The sequence below is a fragment of the Neopsephotus bourkii genome, unplaced genomic scaffold (genome assembly GCF_033783945.1).
Source record: "Neopsephotus bourkii isolate Nb327-2 ecotype Australia unplaced genomic scaffold, CSIRO-AGI_Nbou_v1 NB_1388, whole genome shotgun sequence".
Taxonomy (NCBI): Eukaryota; Metazoa; Chordata; class Aves; order Psittaciformes; family Psittacidae; genus Neopsephotus; species Neopsephotus bourkii.
The window spans coordinates 1707478-1716613 of NW_026901866.1; the positions used below are offsets into that span (position 1 = coordinate 1707478).

A 9136-nucleotide genomic window follows, 5' to 3' on the forward strand; every position below is an offset into this window, starting at 1 on the left:
TTATCTCCTCATCTGTCTGCATCATAAGCTTTTCATTGCCCTCAGCAGAAGAAGGAAACATACTTGAATGTGTAAGCTAGGTCACAGAAGAACAAAATAAAGGCAGGGGCAAAATCAGAAAAGGACTGAATGAGATACAATTAGGAAGAAACATCCATGGCAAGAAGCGTGTATTTCTATAAATAGGTTATTAGTAAAAAGAAGACCAAGAAAAGAAAAGGTTTGCTGCTCATAGGGGAAGAAAGCTGTCAGCAGCAGATCTGTAAATATCAAAGCATCAAATTCATTTAGCTGTAGTCAGTTCACTAACACCAGTAGTACCAACAACACATGGGTTAATATCTCTGCCTAGAAGAAGGGAAAAGGCATTTAAAAGAGTAGCTGGATGTTTTGAGTTCACCTGACCGGGTTAATTTTAATCATGGGATACTTGAAGAGTGTGAAACAGTGTCAGAAGCATTAGCAGTTATCTCTTGGAGCTCTTGGATAGCAAATGATGAGGTCCAGGAAAAGGGAAAAAGGCAGCACCACACTCTTATTTAAAAGAGGTGAGTGGAGGGCCTAGGAAATTTCAGACCAATCTATGTGGTACTGTAGCAGCAGCACAGATTTGTAGCTTAGATATTGTAGAGATACACACCAGGAAACAGTTAATAGGGAGATGCAATGCATATTATTAAGCTAACTGATGTAACTTATGAAACAAACCCCAAAGCAGAGATGGTTTCAGGAGCAGTACTGGAGCAAATAAACAAACTACTTAAAAGAACTGAGAAAAGAGAGAGGGAGGGATGAGTAAAAGCCAGTAACAGATTTGCCAAGAACCAGTCATGTCAAACTATTGTAATTTCCTTCTCTGACAAAGCAGCAGACACAGAAGACAGAAAGATAGAAAAGAGTAAATGCATGTCATATATCTTGACTTAGTAAGGCTTTTGGCATGGTCTCACATGACATTCCCCAGCACAAACAGGCTAGGGAAATACAGTTTAGATGAAACTGTTCAAAGACTGGTGAAGAACTGGCTGAGAAAAAAACCTACACGCTCAGAATCAGCAGAATGTCACTGTTGAAGTGAAGCATACAGGGACTAGGTAGGGAGACCTGCAGAGATCTGTAGGTCTCTGCCCAGCTCTGCTCCTACTGAATATTCTTATGGGCCAGCTGAACATGGGAATGTGAAGCGCATTTGTTGCACCTGCAGGTGACAGAACTTGGGGCACTGCTCTGCTGTGGTTACATCCGACTCCTGCTTGCAAACAATACATACAGTAAAAACAGCAAGGACAACCCTCCACATTACTAATTTGAACATTTTTAAGTGATCCAATGAAAATGTTGCTGTTGTCTGAATGACCAAACAGTCTTTATAGGCATCAGCCAGGAAGGCTGACGGGGTGGACAGCTATTGCAAAAAGCCACTGACAAGGTACATACTGACATCCTAATAACTGGCATTAGCTTCTGAAATCACATACTAGGCACAGTAAAAATTATCAGTGCAGAAATTATTATAGTAGCTAAGAGACAATCCCTGAAAAACACTATTCATTTTAGTGGCAAATTACTGGGTAAGTCTCCAAGCTGAAGGAGGAACAGTTGTAGCTCGCACCATTCCTGTATAAAGTGACACAGATTTACAGACCATAGAAAGTGAAATTTTGTGTCTTACACATACCAACTCTTAGCCAAGAAATAATGTTTTGTAGTTCTAGCCTGCCAGGGAAAACCACTGCAAAGGCAAGGAGTGAGTAAAATGAAGGAAAAAGATAGAAAGAAAGGAAAAAACAACACAGCCGGAAAAATCAACCCACTTATATTTATAGTGGTCATTTTCCTGTCCTACCCCAGCTGAGAAGTGTGATGCAGCCCTCCCTTAGAAACGGAATGGCAAAGAATACACTGCAGAATGAACACACTTCATTTGCTCTTCCACATGCCAAAACATAAAGGAAATATGTAAAAAATGCTTTTATTCACCTACTGAAAGATACAACCCCTGTTTATCACACAAGCCAGCTTTGCTCCCCATTACTGCTGCTGAATTTTAAAAGAGAAGCAACACATTGAAAGAATCTACCTCCACTAAAAGTACCTTATCTTTAAAGCACACTTAATTTTATTATGATCATGGAAGTGGTGCATTACCTGCAGCATTTGCTACCCAGAACTCACTGCTTCCCACAAACAAACAGTAAACATCAAGAACATGGGCGCATACATTTTGCACTAGATTTGGAGCAAATGAATGGAGCTAATCAAGTCGCCTATCTCATGATTGTTTTTACAGTTCACATCCAGCTGAGTTTACAGCGTGGCAGCAAGCAAGGGGTAGAGAGACAGCATTTCGCAAAGGCAATTTGAAAAAGTAATTGGCTTAAGTCACTGTCAAAGCCAACAGGGACACAAGTTTATAGGACAACTGCTAACAAGGCACAAATACGTCTTGTATGAAAGCTACTGTGCGTTTAACTGCTTGGAAATTAGTGTGTAATGCCAGGCTAACAACACAGTGAGTACCATATCATTACAAGATTATAGCCTGCTGAACCACAAGGCAAGAATACAGGTTATATGCTAATTAGGTTTGGATCTACTAAAGGTAATTACATGGTAATCTCCACGTAGTTACATGGTGTTTAATAGGAAACCCTATTAACTAATCATATAATTAAAGAGCAATTGCATGATACTCCTGCTCTGTGACATCCACGGTGGCCAGAGAAATTAAAGCTCATGGAATTTCATGGCACAACCTGTTCCTGTTATCAGACTTTAGGGCAGAAGCATGCCTCTCAAGTGGGCAGGAAAACGTAGCAGAAGTCAGAGCACTTATCGCTCTCTCAATACACTGAAAATAGCTCCTCATACCCAGGACCACTGTTTGTTTCCACAAAATTACTAGGAAGGGAATCTGACCGTGTTCTTTGGGTTTGTCTTCACTTGATTTTCCACTTCCCATTTTTAATCCCACCTTCTCTATAATTTCATTTTCTGTAGCCTCTCAGTCACAGCCATCCTGTCTTTTCTATCAGCATGTTTAAGGCAGCACTGAGTCACCCAGTGTCCCTTCACTTGATCAGAATCGTTCTCCTCTTTTCTTTCTCTTAGAAAGTTTTCCACAATTTCGCTATTTTTCTGTTGTTGAAAACTTGATCAACTCTTTTCCTTCTTTATATTTCCTTCCCCCTCTTCTGCTTTCTTTTCCTAGGGACTCTCTTTGTCTCCTTTCTGCAGAGGACGCTGCCATGTATACATAATAGAGTTACTGAAGCTCTCCCCTCTGACTTTCCAAATCCAGGACTGCAGCCAGCAATCTCCTTCACTTTCCTTCCACTGGCCAGGCATACTTCCTGCCTGTCCACAGCAGAAGTTGCTCACTGCTGCCACACTCTTCTCCAGACCGATACTTAGGCAACCTTCCAAATGGTTCCTAACAGGTCACACCACTGAACACAGCACAAGCTGCGCAGCACTGCCAGGTGGGGAGAGGAGGATGAGCAACGTAGATCAGGTCACAGCACTGGTGGAATTTCAAAATGCCTCTCTCATGAACGGGTGATGTTGCAAAAACAGTTTAATTCCAGAGTGGACTGAAAAAGCTGGAATGTCCCACAAAGCAGCATTAAAAATCCACATCAAAACATCTCATTCTTGTTTTCATGGTTTTCTTTTTATTCTGCATTTCATTTCGTACAAACTGAAATCAGGGTTATATAATAGCATAATCTACACCAAAAAGCAAGTGAAAAAAAATCCAAATCGATGTACCCTACACAAGTCAGTTTCAATGAATAAGCATTTTTCAAAAGCAAAAGGTCTGTCCAAAGGTTTCCAACAAAGCCCGTTTCTGGGGCTTCCCTAGCCGGATGGGGATGTAGAAATCTCCATTCAAAACTTAAAGCAAGTGAAATGTCAGACTAACGAACTGCTAAGGGCACAACGTGCAATCACCCGTGGACTGTGAGAGGACTATGCACTCTGCTTAGTTTTAAAATACCAAGTCCAATTCTGAAGCCCAAGCCTCAGTATGCTGCTGAACCCCCCAGAAAGGAAAGGAATGTGCCCCCTTTTTGGTTTTGACAGACCTCCTTCTGCCTGACCAGAGCACAGCACCAACAGTGGGTACCGCTCCATCCTCAGCAAGTGAGGAACAAAATAAAGATGGGTACAAATACTGGAAAGAAGAGAAGCTCTTTGTAAAAAGGTAAGCAAAGCTGTGCAATGTTATAGCAACATATAGAGAGGGAGAGAGAGCTAACAATATTGTCCTTAAAAATAGAATAGACAAAAGAAAGCAGAAATTACAATCGATGGTATGATTCAATACAATGCCCTGTTCTCACCTTTCACTTTTTCCTATTTGTTTGCTCTATGCTTTTTATAAAGATCTAGAGCTGGATTTACCCAACAATAACCAAGGACCCTGGGGAGTCTGCTGTTATCCTTGAACCCACTGCAGCCTGAAAAGCAGTGGGTTCTGAGTGAAGAGAGCCCAAATAAGTGCCTATAAAATACATTATTTTTGTCTTTCCAGTATGCTGAACAACTCTTGACTCCTTGGTGGGTGATACTTCTGCTTTTGTCCTCCCACGTGAAGGGCCTCAAAGGAACGTGACAGACTTGATACAGTCCATTGTTCCAGTAGACCAGTGATGCTAGGAAGTACCATTCCTTTCAGTAAAATTATCCCACAGCTTTTAATTGTATAGCTCCTAGAAGGGATAATGCAATGCCAGTACAGTTCAAAGGTAGAGGTAACAACCTTTATTAGACTACCTGGTAGAGTTGGAAAGGCTGGGTAAATCTGGAGGTTTCTTCAGTTCTATAGCAGTATTGCAGTACTAGTACGTTGAGTTTATACTGAAGCTTCTGTTTCCAACCCAAAGGCCAAAGTTGGGGTTGAAGACTGATGGGCTCCCTGAGCTGATACCCCAAAAGATATTCTCTCCACCTGCAAATGTCATAGAATCATAGAATAGTTAGGGTTGGAAAGGACCTTAAGATCATCAAGTTCCAACCCCCCTGCCATGGGCAGGGACACCTTGCACTAAACCATGTCACATTGCTTATTTTGTTGATCTCTCACAGCTGCAACAAGGTACCACCTCGAGCAGAGGAAGCCTCTCACAGTGCACTGCATTTACTTACAGCTTGATGTATCTGTATGTGCAGGTTGATACCTGATCAGGATGAAAGACACCCCTTGGTTACTCCCTGTGAATTACAGGTAGGGTGCTGTATTTTGTGTTGGGTATCACACTCATGGCACCACACATGCCAAATTATACCATCTGCCCTAACTAAAGAATTAGGGGTTTTCTTCATTTCATCTTACTTTACCTGTATTTCAGTCCTACAGCTCCTAGTTGAACCCTCTGAAATACAGAGGCCATTGTGAAGCTAATGGGAAGGGGAAGAAGGGGACAACTACATGCTTTCATGGCTATTTCTACCTCAGCAGTGGAAGGGATGGGAGGTGGTGTGCACTCCCAAGTCTCAGCACAGATTTTACTTCCAGGATCTCTGAGCACCTACTGGTGTTTCAGAGAGAAGAAAACAAAAGCCTGTATGCATCAGGAAGGTCCCCTGAAAAGGACTGTGACACTGAAAAATTATGTCGATTGTGAAGCACTCTGGCACTGGAACAAGTCTGCTGGGCCAGAATATTCACACCACACAGCAGTTCCCACGTGTTCTGCATTCAATGGCAGCTTGCTAACCAACAGTCCCCCAAGAGCAGGGGAATGTATTAGCATATGGACTTGGCATCTAGGTTAGTCAGTGCCGAATCAAATGTCTGGACAATTAAATAAAGCTCAGCAACAAGAGCGAGTACCTCCCAGTATTAATTCAATTTAGAGCTAACAAAGACTTATTAATTAAGAGCAGTGGTTACTAGTGATTCGGAGAAAACTCCAGGAACAAACTTGCCAACAAAGTTTTCAAGCTGACAAGCAGGTATTCTTTATTGTGGTGCTGGGAGACATGGGGGATAGCTCCTCCTAACGTCTGTCCCCATATTGCTATACAAGCCATCCTTATACAGTCCTTATATAAGTCCCCCTTGTCTCACTAGAGCAGAAGAGACTATGAACTTCCCTCTTTCTTTTGCGCTGTAAAATTCTGTATAAAAGTCTGCATAGAGTGCTGATATTGACACATTTCAGAAATGCAGTTCCATTTTACTAGCATACAGAAATAGGCTTCCAAAGTGGATTATGGTTTAGTAAAGGACACTGGAGTGAAGAGATCATAGAATCACAGACTGAACTAGGTTGGAAAAGACCTTTAAGATCATCAAGTCCAACCATTACCCCAGGACTGCCAAGACCACCACTAAACCATGTCTTAGGGCCTCATCTACATGGATTTGAACACTTCTAGGGATGGTGATTCCACCACTCCCCTGGACAGCCTGTTCCAATGCCTGAGCACCACCTTGGTGAAGGAATCTTTCCTAATATCCAACCTAAACCTTCCCTAGTGCAACCTGAGTTCATTACCTCTTGTCCTATCACTTGTTACTTGGGAGTAAAGACCGGCACCCACCTCTCTCCATCCTTCTTTCAGGTAGCTGTAGAGAGAATGATTCTCTCCATCACTCTCTTTCCACCACCACTGGGAGCATCATGACTCAGTCTCTCAACACCCACTTCAGCCCCAAAGTCGTTACAGCAGTGCCTGCTTTCTCCTTGCGCTGTGCAGCTCTGGGTCTCTGTTCTTACAGCTGTGGAGCTGTTTAAAAACACCACGGGGCTATTATCCCAGATGCAACCTGTGAGGGAGCTGAGGATGGGAGCAGTCACAGGCATGGGGCAGGTGGTTTCCTGAGCTCCCAAAGCAATTTTTAGTCACTGATTGTTCACTATTTTAAACTATTTTAAATATCCATTATCTCACAAGTCATTAAATAGTTACAAACTCTCCAGGAACCCCGGGGACACCGTGACTGAGCAGTACCCAGGGGCTGGTTTTGACAAGTACAGTCCAAACTAGGTGCACCAAAGCCTAATGGAAATGGAAACCAGCCATAGTCTGTGAGAACAGTCAGTCACCCTAGGCCCTCAGGGTGGAAAGGACATCTGTCATACGTGTGAGCAGTACAGGAACCTGATGGTGAGCTTTAAGAACTGAAACTTGCCATAAGCAATGATTTTGGGCCATACCTCTAAATTTATATAGAAAACACACTGACTCACTTGGCAACCATGACCAAGACATTTTACTTGGCCCGAATCTCTAACCTTTTATGTGTTTAGTAGACACCAGTTATTAATGCTCATGCTGTATGTTTCCTAGTGTATCCTTCTTTTCATCTCTTCCTCTACCCAGGATGGGAACATCTCACCTCTTTGACCTTCACCACACACAAAGGCTGTTGCTACTGAGGAGCTCTTTGTGCTAGCACTCCTTCATCAGATGAAGGAAGAAAGAGAGAGGAAGTACAGATAGGAAAGCATTAGGTATGAAGAAAAACCCTGAACAAAAAGTCCAAAAAGTAAATTCATATGGATCAGTCACCCCTTCACCTCACAGGTTGTTTATGCACATTTGAGACATTACCCGAATCTGAGGGCATTGGGAGCACTGCCAAGATTAAGGATTCTAAGAGAAAATAAAAAGCTCAGCAGAATTGAATATATAATAGAATCTAATGGTTGTAAGTTTAAATTACTTACAAGCCCAGCAGAAGCAGGGGCCAGGACTGGAGAAACAAAAGGCAGAGAACACAGCCTGTCTGCAGAAAGTTTCAAGTATATATATGGACAAAAAAAAAGGAAAAAAGGTAGACACAGAGGTTGTGTGTAAGCCATGTAAAGTAACTCCTTGGTGTGAGCACAGGTTTTACTTCCTGGATCTCTAAATACCTAATACCAGTCTAGCAAGAAGCAGAACTGCAACTAAGAGATGATATAGGCACAGGATTGCAGCACTGGTAACTGGAAGAACAAAAGGGATAAGAAGGTAGGAAGCAGGGGAAGATGGGAGCTAGAGAGAGGGAAGGAAGAGAAATTGAAATGTGGAGACTTGGTTTTATTCAGTCACCACTTACTGATGAAGCACTTTTTCCAGAAGTTCCCAACCAACTGACCTGATGTCTTCTGTATCAGGGACACAGCTTATTATAGTCTCAGTGTTATCTATAGGGATCCACTTGGTTCAAAAGAGCAGAAATCAGAGCAATTAGGTTACTACACAAAGTCCTTACTAGCCCTTTCATTCAAGTGTCAGTAGGAATTTGCTGTGTTTGTCTGATGTCAGAGGGAATGAGGATGTTTGCATCCAGCAAAGTCCCTCATTTTTTCACTCTGGTCCATCTAGTTCAGGGGATAGGTGAGCTCCTTCATGGAGTCATCTCTCCAAGACCTTCATTCACTGAGTATTTATAGCTTGCCACACTGCAGCCACTGTCTGTTTCCTGCCACAGAATTTCCTTCACTGATAAGACCTATCTACAACCTTGCTCATCCAATACCACAGCAGCCGCATTAAAATAGGGCCATGGAAAGCTAATCCTTTGTCAGTGTCTAAGCAATAATTTAACAAGAGTGGGGTTTTGCCCTGTATCTCCACAACCTGCAATTCTACAAACTTTCACGATTTCACTGAAATATTCCTATTTTTTCCCTCATACTGCAGCTCTGTGAGTTTATTATGTTGACTTCCATTAATACAAAATAACGTCCTAGTCTCCACAGTTGCAGAAACATGAATATAGTCTCAAGTAGAGTCTCAAAAACTGCAGGCAAATAAAAAGAGGTTTTTGGTTAGCTGATTGGTTGGTTGGTTGGTTGGCTGGCTGGCTGGCTGTTTTTTTACTTCTCCATGGGCACATCATGAGTTTTACGCAGCCTGATGGCTTTTAAATTCAGTTTTGGCAGTACTGAACTTGGGATCACTCTGAGTCAATATTAGCTCTTGATTTTCTGTTAGCACCTTCACTTTCATTTGCCTATAACTGGAGGTCACATCAAGAAATATAAAATCCATGTTTTAAAATATTAACTTTCCTAAGACCTTACAGTGACTCTATTTTAGCCACTCTGACCTCTTTCTCTCCTGGAAATAAAGCCAGAAAAAGCCAGCACTGACTGAATTATCCCTTTTTAGCATCAGCTGGTGCCAGCTGAAG

At 42.2% G+C, this 9136-nt stretch overlaps 1 long non-coding RNA gene across 1 annotated transcript; it reads right to left on the reverse strand.

The window, feature by feature from the left end:
* Positions 1-3105: 3105 nt before the first annotated feature.
* On the reverse strand, positions 3106-8755 carry LOC133219938 (uncharacterized). Its single transcript, XR_009727574.1, has 3 exons — positions 7352-8755; positions 6553-6738; positions 3106-3602 (listed from the first exon to the last, which is right to left on the reverse strand). It is a non-coding gene; the product is annotated as an uncharacterized LOC133219938 (long non-coding RNA).
* Between the last annotated feature and the right edge of the window lie 381 nt (positions 8756-9136).